Source organism: Notothenia coriiceps, unplaced genomic scaffold (assembly GCF_000735185.1).
Source record: "Notothenia coriiceps isolate Sejong01 unplaced genomic scaffold, NC01 NC01_scaffold00001919, whole genome shotgun sequence".
In the NCBI taxonomy this organism is placed as follows: domain Eukaryota; kingdom Metazoa; phylum Chordata; class Actinopteri; order Perciformes; family Nototheniidae; genus Notothenia; species Notothenia coriiceps.
This window is the reverse complement of record NW_011334620.1, coordinates 77,324-91,810: the sequence shown is the minus strand read 5'-3', so window position 1 is coordinate 91,810 and position 14,487 is coordinate 77,324. Positions and strand designations below refer to the sequence as shown.

General features: G+C 40.2%; 1 long non-coding RNA gene across 1 annotated transcript; it reads right to left on the bottom strand.

Moving 5' to 3' along the window:
• Positions 1-12,123, bottom strand: LOC104964339 (uncharacterized). Its single transcript, XR_800404.1, has 3 exons — positions 11,972-12,123; positions 1,727-2,005; positions 1-69 (listed from the first exon to the last, which is right to left on the bottom strand). It is a non-coding gene; the product is annotated as an uncharacterized lncRNA (long non-coding RNA).
• Between the last annotated feature and the right edge of the window lie 2,364 nt (positions 12,124-14,487).

Below are 14,487 nucleotides of genomic sequence, written 5' to 3'. Positions count from 1 at the left end.
GTGTGCCTTGCCACCCACAGTTCCACAGGAGACGAGGGTGGTCCCTCTGCTCATGGTGTGGAGCTCACGCTGTGGAGGACAGGCAAACACAGGGACCGAACGTCAGCGAGACACAAAATAAACCAAAAAGTGCAACCTTTTGCCATTAAAAGACGATCAGAAAAAGATATCAATGCCGATTTCACTTTTCAGCTGCTTTATAAATCCACTCCACTACATAAAGTATGTAGTATATATAATCCACTACCATTATTGTACCGCCATATTTACAACACATTTTACAGTACATTTAAAAAAGCTTTTATGAGAAGATGAAATCTCTATTGTTGTCTCCCTCAACCAGATACCATTTTGAAAGGTAACCTAAAGCTGCACTAAAGAATATCTTTGACGCCGCTTCAGCTTTAAACTAATTATTTTTCATAGTCAGTTTTGTCTACACATGCCCATTTTCTAATCCGACACCTACCCTCTCTTATAGTTCACTTTTAACTACAGGGTGGTGGCTACCTGCACAAAGGACAAAAGGGAAATGCCATGATGCAATGCTCTGACTCAACTTAAAGTTATCACCACAACAAAACAATGTTTTCTAAGATACAACTCGTACAATTAAAAAAAAGCTATTGTTTCGCAAAATACGATTAAATTCAACTATTTGAAACTAACACTTCAGACCTTGTGAAAATGTAATATTAAGCTAGGTAAACCGACAACTAAACCAAAGAATATATTGACTGCTATATATTATAGAACATGTCTACAATAGTGTAGAAAAAAATGTTGAGAAAGAAAAAAAAGTAGGGAGGGTACAGGAAAATATGTGAGAGATTTGCAAGGCTTGTCGGCCTGCATGCTATACATGATCAGGCAAAGCTTCTCGGAGTTTTAATTATATACATATCTTGATTTTAATCTTTGGTTAAGATTTTTTATGTTGCACCTCCAGTTGAGAGGTTGAAGGAGTATTTAGATTTCAGATAGACACAATCTTTACAATGATTTAAAGTGTTTTTATAGACATGGAGATAACAGCAGAGAGAAAGAAAGCTTTGAATGGATTATAATTTTAAGCAACTCATCTACTCTGCTATCTGTATGGCGATAAAAAATCAAATGCAAATACTCGTCACTTTATGGCATGATGACTACTGAAACCAGTTAATAGATGAAAGGGAGAAATATATGAATATGCACCAATCTCTTCAGGTCTTTCCATTCATCTGTACGTTGTCATAGGCTTGGGGCAGGTTAGCCTTGTTTATCAGATGTTAATCAACGTACAAGCTGACTTTGGACTGAGCTATTTAATCTTAGATTTTTCCCTGTTTTCAGTTTAGTGTTATGCTAGGCTTAAAAAATCCTGGACCTCTTGATACTGAATGCGAACATTGATGTGCATCTTCTCACATGACTGTGTGTACAGCAAATACATTTAAAGCAAGGCTACTACCTTCTTTCACTGTTACACTAATCAAATCAAAAACAAAAAAGAATGACTAACTAATGAACAGGCTAAAACATTGTAGTCTGGTGTACATTTATAGTGCCAGTGAGTATACCTGACTCAATGTAGCATCTGTGGCATGTCGCCACGCCCTTATGTAATATAATCACTGACCTATTAATTCTGCTGACTACTGCCTAAATTGCGAAACACTGTGCAGCTACTCACTGAAGTTAAAAAACAGTGTCTTTTGTGTGAAACTCAAAAACATTCCCTCACCAGCCGTCTCTCGGTGCTCTTGGACTTTACATCATTGACACCCTTCTTCTTTTCCAGTGTTTTCAAGTAAATGATCACCATGGTAGCACGCAGCTCTTTTCCAGTCTGTTTGGATGCAGGAGAAGGCCAAGGGCAGCCATCTTAGACGTGGAGCCAACACAGGTGCATTTGGGCGAAACAAACGACCTGTTGGTGACCTCCCATCTGCAGTTGAGCCCTCGAGTGCTGCTGGTGGCGGTGATGGAACTAGGAGGGTGTGTCCAACACTTCAGCTGATCCCTGTGTTTAGAGGAAGAGAAGAGTAAAGTCAACAAGAAATACAAATGTACTGCCAATGGGTTCATTTCTAGGACACATGCAAAACATTGAAACATGGCTAGTTTCCACTTTGCCAAACTGAATCAACAGGTAAGAAAGTTGGAGGATAAAGATTCCAGGTTTGGGTGTGTTGTGCCAACAGATCCACCTAAACACAGCTCAGGCATAGCCTACAGTCGTGGTAGTAATTCATACTTTTACAAGGTGTTTCACATATACTGGGGACAACAATCTAATAAAACTAGGCAGAAATCCCTTTTAATGTATAATCAAATACTACCCCTACGTGAGGAGAAGCATGCAAACTGCAGATCATGTGCCGGGCTGTTTGGCGCTTGACTGATGTCCAATAACACATAGTCTCACATAGCCATGACTATCTCTATATCACTGTGTCAGCGGGGTAGACATGTCTGGCCCCACATATTGTCATTTTGGTATAAAAGGCTTTATTATATTTCTTTATACCATTCACAAATGTTTGGGCGACGCTCAGTACAGGATGAAGCGACGGTGCCCTTGCAAAAGTAGCGAGCCCCGATTGCAAAAAGGAGATTGACGTGTGAGATATAGGTAGGTGTAGTGGTGGTCTAATGGATAGTGAGGTGGGCTGAAGATCGGAAGGTTGTGAGTTCAAATCCCGCCAGGAACACCACCACTAGTGTGCCCTTGAGTAAGGCACTTAGTCCTTAGTTACTCCAGGGAGAATGTCCCTGTAATTGTAAGTTGCTTTGGATAAAAAAGCGTCAGCTAAAATGAAATGTAAAAGTAAAAAAAAAGATATGCTTTCAATGGCCAACACACAACATCCTGTTACTCAGAGTAAATAAAACCATTTAAAGAAGGCACATAAAAAATACAAACTCATTATCTAAGCAAAGAAGGTTATGTTTTAAGTTCAGTTTGTTGGTTCTTTGTCTGTTTGTCAGCAGTTTAATGGAAGAACTACTGTCCTGATTTTAGTGAAATGAAGTGTGTAACATGGGCCAAAAAAGGACCCATTACATTTGTGAGCGGATTCAAATCACAGGATTGACACATTACTTATGGAAAATAACTTTAACTCTATAGTACTTAAAACATGTGCTTATGAGTTAGATGTTTGAGCTTGAACCTTATAAGCTGGATTCTCTAATAAGTGAAGCAAAGCATTTTAACTACGCAATTGAACTATTCTGTGCAAAATGTTACTGCTGAGATACTTGATCAAAATGAGTGCTGACTTCTGTTTTTCCATTCAACACTTACCACCATGACTCTCATAGCAACGGATCCACTCAGTTCTCCTTATAGCGAAACGCTTGTAAAAATGCAGTCTTTGTGAACAAAACAGGCTGCCATATGTTAAATAGTTTCCCTACCACAGTACATAATGGAACATTTGGCATGCCAACATAATCTCCAGAACATATAGGGATCTAAACATGCTGCAACAGAAGGCCAGCTCAGCTAATCTGCGAAAAGGCATCACTCACAGCACATGACTACAGATGTGGCTAAGACGCATGGATAGAAAAGGAACATATAGGGAGCTGCGGTTTCCTCATCGACTGCTTTCGCCCGCAGATGGAAGAGCACGGACAGTAGCTAGTGCAGTAAACACAAACTCTTAAAAACACTTAGATATATATGCAAGGCAGATGGGCCATATGCTAAACACGCATCATCATGTCTGCTCTCCTCAATCTCTCAGATGTTAATGCATGCAAGATAAATGAAAGGCAGGTCCATTTATGCTTACATTAGCCTTGGAAAAAAGACTACAAATGTCGAAATAGCTGCCGTGACTGTCTCTCCGTCATTAGACAACCACCAAACACACCGACAGCTTCCAATTAGAGAGTACCAGCATGGTTCAGATCAACTGTTGGCTAATGACAGCTTTCTGCTGTGGAGCAACACATGAGGCTAATGGATCTTCCAGGCCTACTATGTTATCCGGCCCGTGTAACATGTGGTTTCATGTTAAGTGAGGGTGGTTGCACTTATAACATGCTTCAGAGAGACAGTTGCAAGTGTGCACGGGGTATTAAATGAGTCTTGTGGGAGAGTAACGAGTGTAGGGAGGGGGGGGGGGAAGAGGGACACTTCATGAAAAATAATGTTGTTCACACAAGAATTGTCATATCTAGTCATGTTGCGTTTCTTCACTTTGTCATCTTTATTCCTTCCCTCTTGTTGAGCCCCATGACTACATGAAGACTATAAATGTTTCATGTAGGCCTGCCCTAAACCAACTGCTAGCATATGACTCCTATTATCTCCATTTATCCCGGAGAGTCATTGGAGCACAACTGGGCCTCCGCAGGCGAGAGGGGCTGCTGGTGGAGGTGGGAGTCAGAGGAGACGGCCGGGAATGTTCTTCTTGATCAGTTTTGCCGATTACTTTACTGATTAGGGCTGACACTGAGTAATGGGCAGGCCAAAGAAGCAGCATTTGTGTGAGTGTGTGTCTTTGTTAGACAGGGTAGGAGTTGAGGAGCATGACGGTCACATGCAAAGGTTGTTACAGTGTGCCGTTTGACTGAAGTGTGACGCGTTCCACCAGGGCTCGAACAGCTGTATTAATGCGTGCCTGTCTATGCTGACGTGTACTTGTATGTGTGTGTGTGTGTGAAGTGAGGTCATGGGAGAGGGCAAACCGAGTGTGAATTCAACCCCGGAGCCATGCTTACTTAATGATCCGACTCTTCATGATGGGGAAACCAGAGACGAATGGAGAACTGCGGCGCACTTGTGTGCAGACTCTACTGATCTGATCAGATTTTTTTTTAAAGTTTACTTTACTTTACTTTTTCTGTTTCTAAAGATCCCCAGGATATGATCAGGTTGCAGGACACCTCAGCCTACAAGTAGTCCCTTATATTGTACACAATTATTTAAAAAAAGGCAGGATTCATACAACTTTTTAAGTAAAAGTCTAAAATGTTCAAGGTACTTTAACCAAACATTTACAGACCATATAACCCTGATCGTCTCAACTAAATTGATACAAATGCAATTGCAAAAAATTAATTTCACAAAATTCCTTTATACCCACTGCAATTAATATGTAAAGTCACTTTCCTTCTTACTGGCTGTTCTTTATAAATGTGCATGTTTTTGTTTAGATCATTATTACGTATTGCTAGTGTGAGACGCAAGGAGAAAACATATGCATTTGAGGGGATTGTTTCAATTCAGTACTCTTTTCCTAAATAATCATGTATTTTCAAATTTCAGGCAAGCATATTTCTAACCTTGAATATATAACAGCTAAAATTAAGCAATTTTTCAAACTTTTCAAGACTTTAGTTACTAGAAACTTGACATTTTCTGGACATATGCCATGGTTTCCTAGTATGAAAATTGGCAGATGAAGTCAATGAAAGCTGAGAAAGTAGTAATCTGTAGTAAGGGTGAATAATTTAGTCATGCATATTTATTTAGTGTATATGTAAAATATATATATTTACAACGCCTGTCTCAAACAAATGTCTCCCGCGATGTCAAGTTTTTGCAGTTTTCCTTTTACATGAGATTAAAACTAAACTGAAGAAAGGCTGCACTATCAAATGGAAACTTGTTATTGTTTGGCCTGTTCTAGGTTCATGTAACACAATTTCGCCTCCATTGTGGACTCAAATCAGATGGTAATTCAAGTCCAATGTGTGTACTCTGGGGTGCAGACAGCAGCTCTTGGCTCACAATGGCCAATGACTTAGGAGGGCACTAGAAAGGGCAGCTAAGATAATATGGCTCTTTGCCCAGGCGGTGATTTGTACAGGCAGATGAATAGAAGCCTATTTGGGGCCCCCTAAAGTTCTGTGACGGGGTGTTTGGTGTCCATCACCAATTGGCTTTGGTTACTGCATACTTGTGCGGAACGCGTCTGGTGTCAGGACTTTGATCGGTGGCTGCAGCTGAAGAACTCATTTCATACTAATAAAATGATGTACAAAACACAGCATGGGCGATGCAAGTGAAACACCTTGTGCATATCAGTTAAAAACTTTTAGTGTTAGTGTCAAACTGAAAATTGAACATTTCTCTCTATTCAGATGTGATTTTATAACACAAGAGACTTGAGGTTGATCTGTTTTACATACTATTAATGGTCATAGGTGACAAAACTGAAGATCAAAAAGAAAGGTTTTGCACTGTCAGGTTTTTTTGTAGTCCGGAATGAATAAAAGTAAGGGCAATTCTTTTGTCTAAGTCTGCGGTGTCGATTGTTAATTCAGGGTGAACACACAGCCACCCCTCTCTCATATAATGAGGCCGGGGTCGTAAAAATTGTCCTAGGGAGGTCAAGACATACCACTGAATCCTCTGGTCATCACCCTAGTACCCAGTGGCAAGGGAACACTGGCCAAAAGCAACACGCCATCACACCACGAGTTCTTCAGAAGTGCATAAACAATGAAGAGCACATTCAGTCAAACTTTATGCGTTGTCAGTAGTCAGGTTCTGGCCTCCTGTTGCAGATTCCCCCGCACGTTTCTCTAACGACAGTGACCATCAACCTCTGCATAAATACAGCCAACTCTTAAAGTCCTACTTAATGAGAGGTTTAAAAAGATCACTCACCTTAATTTTACTTGGAAAAGAGAGCAGTTACCTACAACAACAACTCTGGAATGAAAACAGAGGCAGGAAATATAACTAAAAGGAACTTCTTGGGAATAACCCTTCCTTAAAGTCAACCTGATAGTCCAGTTAACACTGCCAACTTAGTTTTTGATAAATGAACAAGTGCAGCACACATGTGAAAGCTCACTTCCCTTTGCAGTGAACGGGTTGTGCTTCCCTTGTGGTTGAATGCCGCTGCTGATTTGGGTGTGGAACGCAATGACTTTATTACCAAATACATTGAGTGAGACAACCACAAGTGATATCTACAAAGCATTGTGACGTTTAAAAACGCCTTAATTACCATTCTTGCTTTGCAAAAGAATAACATGATTTCACAATCACATTTAACGTAAGTAACCTTCCTCATGAAATAAATAGAGACATGGCTTGTTCCCTTTATGTTTAATTATGTTTGATAGCTTTAAGAGATGGCTAATTTAACTCATGTGCTTTTGCTAGAGTTACTGTCCAAAAGCAGATTAGTAATGTGCAACAACATTATGTAATGTCAAATTATCTAGCCACACCACAAAGCATTACAAATGTGTTGTTAAATCAATCCAAGATTTTTTTGATATTTCTTTGGGCTGATTACCTGGCTTTCTTCAAATAAATTGTTGCGCAGTAGTACACTGTTTTTAGAAATTGTATAGGCAGTCATAGCAACCCAAAAAAAACAGAGGATAACAGTGACAACTGGTGATGTGGTGAAAAAAGCAGACATCACCCAAACATGAACAGCTCATCATTTCTTTATCAGGGAGTCTGTTTGTTATAGGAAACTGGACTATTGAACAGGGCCAGTTTACAAAGCTGCAACACGGTGACTTCCAACCTGCAAACACAGCGTCTGTATTAAGGCAGCATTAAAATGTATTTGGGGTCGACCCCTGGGTCTCAGAACAGGACTTAGTTAACCGAAGTCTTCGGAACCCTGACAGGCGTAGGATCAGGTGTTTCAGTTTGAGTAAAGGGAGGTATGGGGCCTCTTGCCCCCTGGAGTGACCCTCGCATGCCATGACTCTCCATACATCAGGTACCCCACTAATTACACTAACCCCCCACCCCTCCTCCCTATCAATGCCTGCCTTTCCGCCTGTGGTTTCTTCCATTATCCATGAGTGCCTGTTCTGTTCTGCACACACTAACCAGAGCCTTAATCCATCAGGGATACATTACATGGGAGCCTCTAGCAATCCCATGCAATTGCACAGCTCTATAAGGGCGACCACTCCTATATTATGCAAGCAAGTGATGTTATACAGATTGTCACTACCAATCAACGAATAAAGTGACATTATTGCCGTTACGTAGTGTTCCCGATGTGGAGCTGTATGATATATGAGTTTAGAGTACGTACGGCTGGGAGAAAAAGAAAACTGTGCAGCATTCCACTGGTCCATTCATTCATTCATGAGGGGCTCAGCTCACCATATGGATCCTCTGACTGCTAAGCATAGTGTGTGTAGAGAGAGGGTAAAACAGATGCATAGATATGAGATGTGAAAGCCAACTGAAAGTGTATCATTTGTGGTGTTTTCACTGCATAGACAGCTAGGGCAGAATGTGGGATTTTATCTAAACTTTGCACTAAACAAGAATCAAATAACTGCCGCTTCAACCTCTACCCAATTATTTAACCAGTCTATAAGTTGTAATAAGAGTGAGATGTTTCTAGATAACTCACAGATTTAACATTGGATTGCACCCCTCTTAATACTCCACTTAGATCCCCAACAGTACCATCCTACATCCAGTTCGTGACTTTATGAATCAGCTGATCTGCAGCGAGTAATCTAATTGGTTGCAAATCTTGCTGGTGTTCAGTCTTGTGCAGTTGTTTGCTATGACCTGCAGGTGTATGTAAAACAAGCAGACAGACTCAAACACACCTACTGAGAATTTAAATATACCGCAGAGGCCGATAGCCGGGAGTTATGACACATGTCGGCATGATAATTAGGAGTTTTTGTACAAAACAGCATTGTCAAGACACATTGACTCTGTTCTCAGGCCTAGGCTTGCACAGAAAGCGCAAAGGATGTTACATATTAGTTGTCTTTGTATGAGAAAAATAAATTGCAGTTAACTGTAAAAGCCCTACAACTTGGAGGACATGTAGGGTTTGCCACAAGTTTGGAAAACAGGTTCTAAAAATACAGGCCGTCTGTGCCAAACACCAACAGAAGCTTTCAGTTCTCGTTTTTTCTAGAGATTCAATTTAGGGATAGTTTCAGACTGTTTCAATGCCATCTCCGTACAACATGATTCAGCCAGGAGCTATGTGACATCTGACATTTTATGGAAAAGCCAATCCAAAGCAGCACAGGAAAATAAACAGAGATGCTCATAAAACCAAGACCCTGGGGATATAAAGTCTCATTTAGAGTCAAAACGCAACACCAGAGGAAACTTCTTCTTTTGTTAAAGTTGATTTCTCACCATAGCCACATAGGAAAACCACAGTGGGTGTGTTGATGGGAGCCTTCCTATTGCACCCCAGAATGCTTTTCATCTCTAACTAGAGTGTGGTGCCTGTCTTTGGGGGTTGGGGAGTGCTTCTCTGGTGTATGTGAGAATGCCTCTTTTCTTTTCTTTTCAGCTGCAGGTCTTCGGCTCTGTGGGCGTTGAGACGCCAGACTTACAAATCTATCATGTTAATGAGGAAGGAATATACAAAATGAGGGATGACAAGTATGGTGAAAACATGAAATAATAAAGTATTTGTTTTAAACTCCCTGAAGCCAAGCGGTATGAATTTAAGCAGTTATGATCGCAGGTCACGGAAAAGAAAGGGAAGCTTCTGAAGTGAATAGAGGGTAGCATGGAAGCACAGAGAGGCAAGGCTAACAATCCTTTTCTGGTAGCTTTGCATAATGCCTTGGGCCAGGGAACAAGTGAAAGAAAGAGAGCCACAGTATTAGTTGAACAGAAAGATGAAAAAACACGCAAAAAGTGAGATTGAAATCTACAGAAAGTCAGAAAGAAAGAAAGTGGCAGAGTGTGTATGGACTGAGGGAGTCGTACACACAGACGGAGAATGGACCAGAGGCTCGCTCAGCACACAGCTGCCCACAGACAGAATGGAGCTCTAATAGGGCCTTTCGCCTGCAACACAAAGACATTGCAAATGTGCTCATCTTAAGCACACACTGGAGTGCAGAGCAATCTCCTTTAAAAACCCACTGGCCTTAATTGCTTCCATAAATTATGCCTATAGTTTGTCCAAAACAAGTCGACAGACCAACAGTGCAAGCCCTTTTGACGAAGAGTACAATTGCAGTGCATAAAGTTGTGCTTCACTTAAAACATCAAAAGCTAAAAGTGATTAGCAGCAACTGTGATGAGAATTTGTTACTTTTTTTTCATACAATGCACAAGTTATCAAACCTCTATAGAACAAGACTGAATGTTCCCACAACACTGCCTTACATTACATAAAAGCACTTTCATCTGACATAGTTGTATGTGTGAATATATCAGATGCATTTATTCAAAGGGCTTTGGTTTGTTGTGTGGCCGTATTAAACACTAAATGATAATGCGTTTGGATTTTGGCGATTATAATTAAGATTAAAAAAGGGTAAACAGATATTTATATTTGTCAAGGATAAAAACCTTTATGAAACATACGTATTGGAATAGATATGTATGCCGTTGTTGACAGCTACAGCAAAGAACACATTTGCAGGTTAATATGATAGAAACTTAGAGATGAAATGTGTTTGTGGTCACCAAGCTGTAATCAAGCAGTTGTTAATCTTCTAAAATCAAAGCCAGGTGTGGTTACCATAATCTCCCCAAAAAAGGCAGATCAGAAAATATTCAGAACAAGCCTCCTCATCCAGTACTCATGCATCTATCAACACTCCCTTTGTAATTAGTGACTAGAGCTGACATGTGAATTAATCTTTAAACCGAGTCTACTTCACCTCCAACCTGAACTCTAGCATTTTCTGAGCAGGATTCTTGAGAAAAACTACAGTCATTTCCTGTTTAGCCAGCCATCCCCTCAAGTCAAGGACTACCGCTGCCATGGTGGCAGCAAGAAACATTTCCAGGTCTTTTCAATTAGGGAACCCTGGTACCAAACCAGTTTTCCATGGTATTGTGTTTATGGTGTCCACAAAGATCAACAAACTGCCGTGCAATTTTCGAGAGGGCAAAACATAAAGAAACCAACAGTTACTTCCTAACCCACATAGGAAAGGAAACAACACTGACACATAACAAGAGTAGTGCCTTGTATCAATAGTGCTCTTATTCAAAGTGCTTAGAAGGCAATAAAGAAGTTCTTAAATGAACCGGTGCTGTTCAAAAGACACAAAGCCAGCAATACATCCACCCATAGATATAAAAAGACAATTCACTTTATTGTGTATGTTTTTATCAGTATCTTATCAGTATTTATAAACTAGGGGAAACTCAGTTTTAGTTTCATATATGTGTAATAACAATAACTCAGGGTGTACAACCCAAATAGTCATACAAATGTACTATAAACAGTGTATATTTTGATTGGACTCCAAGGATGCAGCTTTATACTTTGCTCTGAGAACAGAAACCAGATTGATGAGAAACAAAGTAGCTAGTTTAAACCTCTTTAGCATGAAAAAGTATAAACTATGCTCATATAAGCACGACAATCAGTAATTACACATCTCAAGACGGAAAAAAGTATGTGGTTGAGATTGGTGAGAGATATGCAACCAGGCCCTATGACTCAAAGCCCTCAAGCTGCTCTCAATCTCTTCTTACCGGTTGTGGTGAGGAGCTGTATGTCAATATGAGCTGCAAGGCACCCACACTGCCTCTCTCGCCACCTACACAGGTACTGTGACAACAGCCTGGGCTTTATTACCATAAGTGATAGATGGAGGGGAGTTTGCTGGCCCACAGAGCTTGGTTAATGTGTGCAGTTCCCTCTACGGCAGGTTATTAAGCAGTAACTTTTAATGAAGCAACAGGTTTGCCAGGCTGGGCAAGGAATTTGATTTCCAAACTCTACAATAGCTGATTTAGTAAAAAAAACTTGTAATAAAAACATTGGACATAATGTGACATATTCGAAGTGTGCCACATGGCACAAAGTGCAAATTTCTGTGGCTACTCTGGCTTAATGGTAGCAGATACTTGGGCTGAACACCATAATAAGTTGTTCAACAAAAAACGACATTTCTGTTTTCTGATGAATGCCCCAATGTAACCTATGAGCATGAGCAGACAAAGTAGCCTATAAACTCCACAGCAGGGAAATAATGATGCACACATCAACACAGTTATAACGATCATGTATCCCAACAAATATCCTACCTGGCCAGCAGAGGCTGTTTTAAAGTTAGCTCATCTTCAACAAAGGGAATGCGAGAGCAAAATCACCAGAAGTTTCTCGCAGTTGCAGCCGACAGTTCAGCGTCGCCAGCGCAGGACTGACCGGACTGCGAGCAGCTGAGAGCTCGCTGCTTCTTTCAGCCTTCAGCAGTCATTGTAACAATATCCGCGTACAGAGAAACCATGTGGACGGGGGAGGCAGGAGGAACGGTGACCGACTCAGAAACCTGTTCAGCACCGAGAGTACTATGTTACTCTACATTAAAATCTTCCCTAAGTAATACTTACATTAACTGAACACAACAAACTGTTCAAGTGCGTTTGAACGAACATCTCAAAACTTTATTCTAAACAAACAACCCCACCTTTCCCGAGTTGGTATATTCCACTGTGGTTCTCCCTCAGGCATTTACAATACTCATGTGCTACTTTGTATTATGCTTTTCATTGATGTTATTGAAGCAAATAGGCGATGACATTCCAGTATTACAAAGACAACTACATTTACACGAATTAACCAAGCACACACAAGATCCTATCATGCCTCGTGGTTCTTCCCGTCCCTGTTGTAGTCGTAAAACAAACTAAAACAATGACCCAGATATGTGACGAAAAAGTAAAACCGATTAACAAAAATGTGTTTTAACTCCTTGTGTATAATATATCATGCTGTTACCAAGTCAAGCTAGTCCTTACTCAAAAAGGCAGTGTGCAAAGGTTGGAAATCCCTTGAAAGAGGAATTTTCCCACTTCCACTTTGGCACTCCTGTGATGGAAAACTTAACTGCTACATGGTCGGGTAATTCAATCAATCCAAGTAAAATCCTATTAGAAAGACTTCAAACATGTTTCCAGGGAGATGGGAGAGAAAAAACATCAATATTTGCAGTACACACTTGAGAGGTTAAAATGAAAGCATGGTATTCACGCTGGGAGGGCAGCCAGTGGGCTATGGCATCACGTCTGAAACCATAGGTTGATATTATGAGTGGAATAAAAGTGTAGCTTCACATTTATGCCAACCCAAAAGCCATAAGTGCTGACGGTGGTAACAGCTCAGTGCAACCCAGCAAGATCCACCGTTTTATTTAGTTTTATGTTGAATGGTAATAAAATATTTGTAAAGATTAAATAGTTCCAATGTCCCCTTTAATTCAAATAAGCCCATTTTGTAAGAAAGCCAGTTTGACTTCCTGAATAAATCTACAGTGCACAGCGTGTCTCAGTCAGGGCCATGCCTGGGGGTCCTGAGCAGGATTTGGTCTGAGGACCCCCCTACTTGTAAAGTTTTGCCACTACATATGGCACTGAACCAACCTGTTTATTGTATTTGAAAACTGCTCAAAAAACGGATGACTTTACAAAGGCCAACAGGATTGTGGTGTAGTCTATTTCTTAACAACAGCAACTGTTCAAGGAAACTGAGCAGGCAGCAGTGCATTTACCAAGGTAACTTCAGTTCATTTAATAACTAATAATACAATAAAAACACTCAAAGATCAGCCGAACGAGATGAATTGTTTTTAATTATAGTGAACTTTGATAAAGCTAAAGGACAACATATTGAATGGAGGTTTAAATTCATGGGAACATCTCTGTGAGTTGTGAATGTGGGCATGATATGCACATACAGGCAGGATATCCAGGGCCTTGTAAAATTCCAGGCAGTAATTCTTGTAAAGCTTGCTTGTGTTTACTCAACATCCACAGCTCCCATTGGACCACTGGCACAGCTTGCAATTAGGATCCTGAGTTTGACAGATATTAATGACACCATAGAGAAAGGAAATGGCAGACAGGCTTCTCTTCCACAAAGATTGGCCTCTTGTTTATTCTTTAGGTCAGATGTTTTTAATCATGGTCCTCAGGACCCCAAGCTCTGCTGGTTTCTAGTTTAACCATTGTTGTATGGGTAATTTTTCACATGACATGAAAGATGGATGCAATTAACTACCTGGTAACAGACAACAGTGGGTCAGTCCTCCCAACATGTTCCTTCCAAAGTAATTTGAGGGGCTATCAGATGTTTTATTGAATAAGGAATAAATGATCCGTACATATTATTTTGTATCTAGTTTCTCTTCTGTAAAATGAAAACAAAATAGATGTTTTCCTCTAGGGGTAACATATCCAACAAACAAAAGACTGAATAATATTATGGCTGAAATAGGACTACAGTTAGCCTCTGGAAAGTAATATTACAGTCAAATAAGTGTCATCTGAGAGGGTAAGGAGTTCTTGAAAGCAAGAACATTAACTGTGAAACTGTAAAACGAATTAAATGAATATATTGAACCGGTTCCTTAAGTTCTGAGGATGAATCCCATCTCTTTCGACTCCACTTCGAGCGATAGAATTACTAACAAAGAATTGCTAACAGAGCACTTACATACTAATAAAGGGCTGGCTTATCTAAAGCCAGTTGAGTAGCACTTGAAATGTTTTAGCTCTATGAAACCTGATGCACTTCTATGATTCTGTTTTCTTCAAGTTTGTAT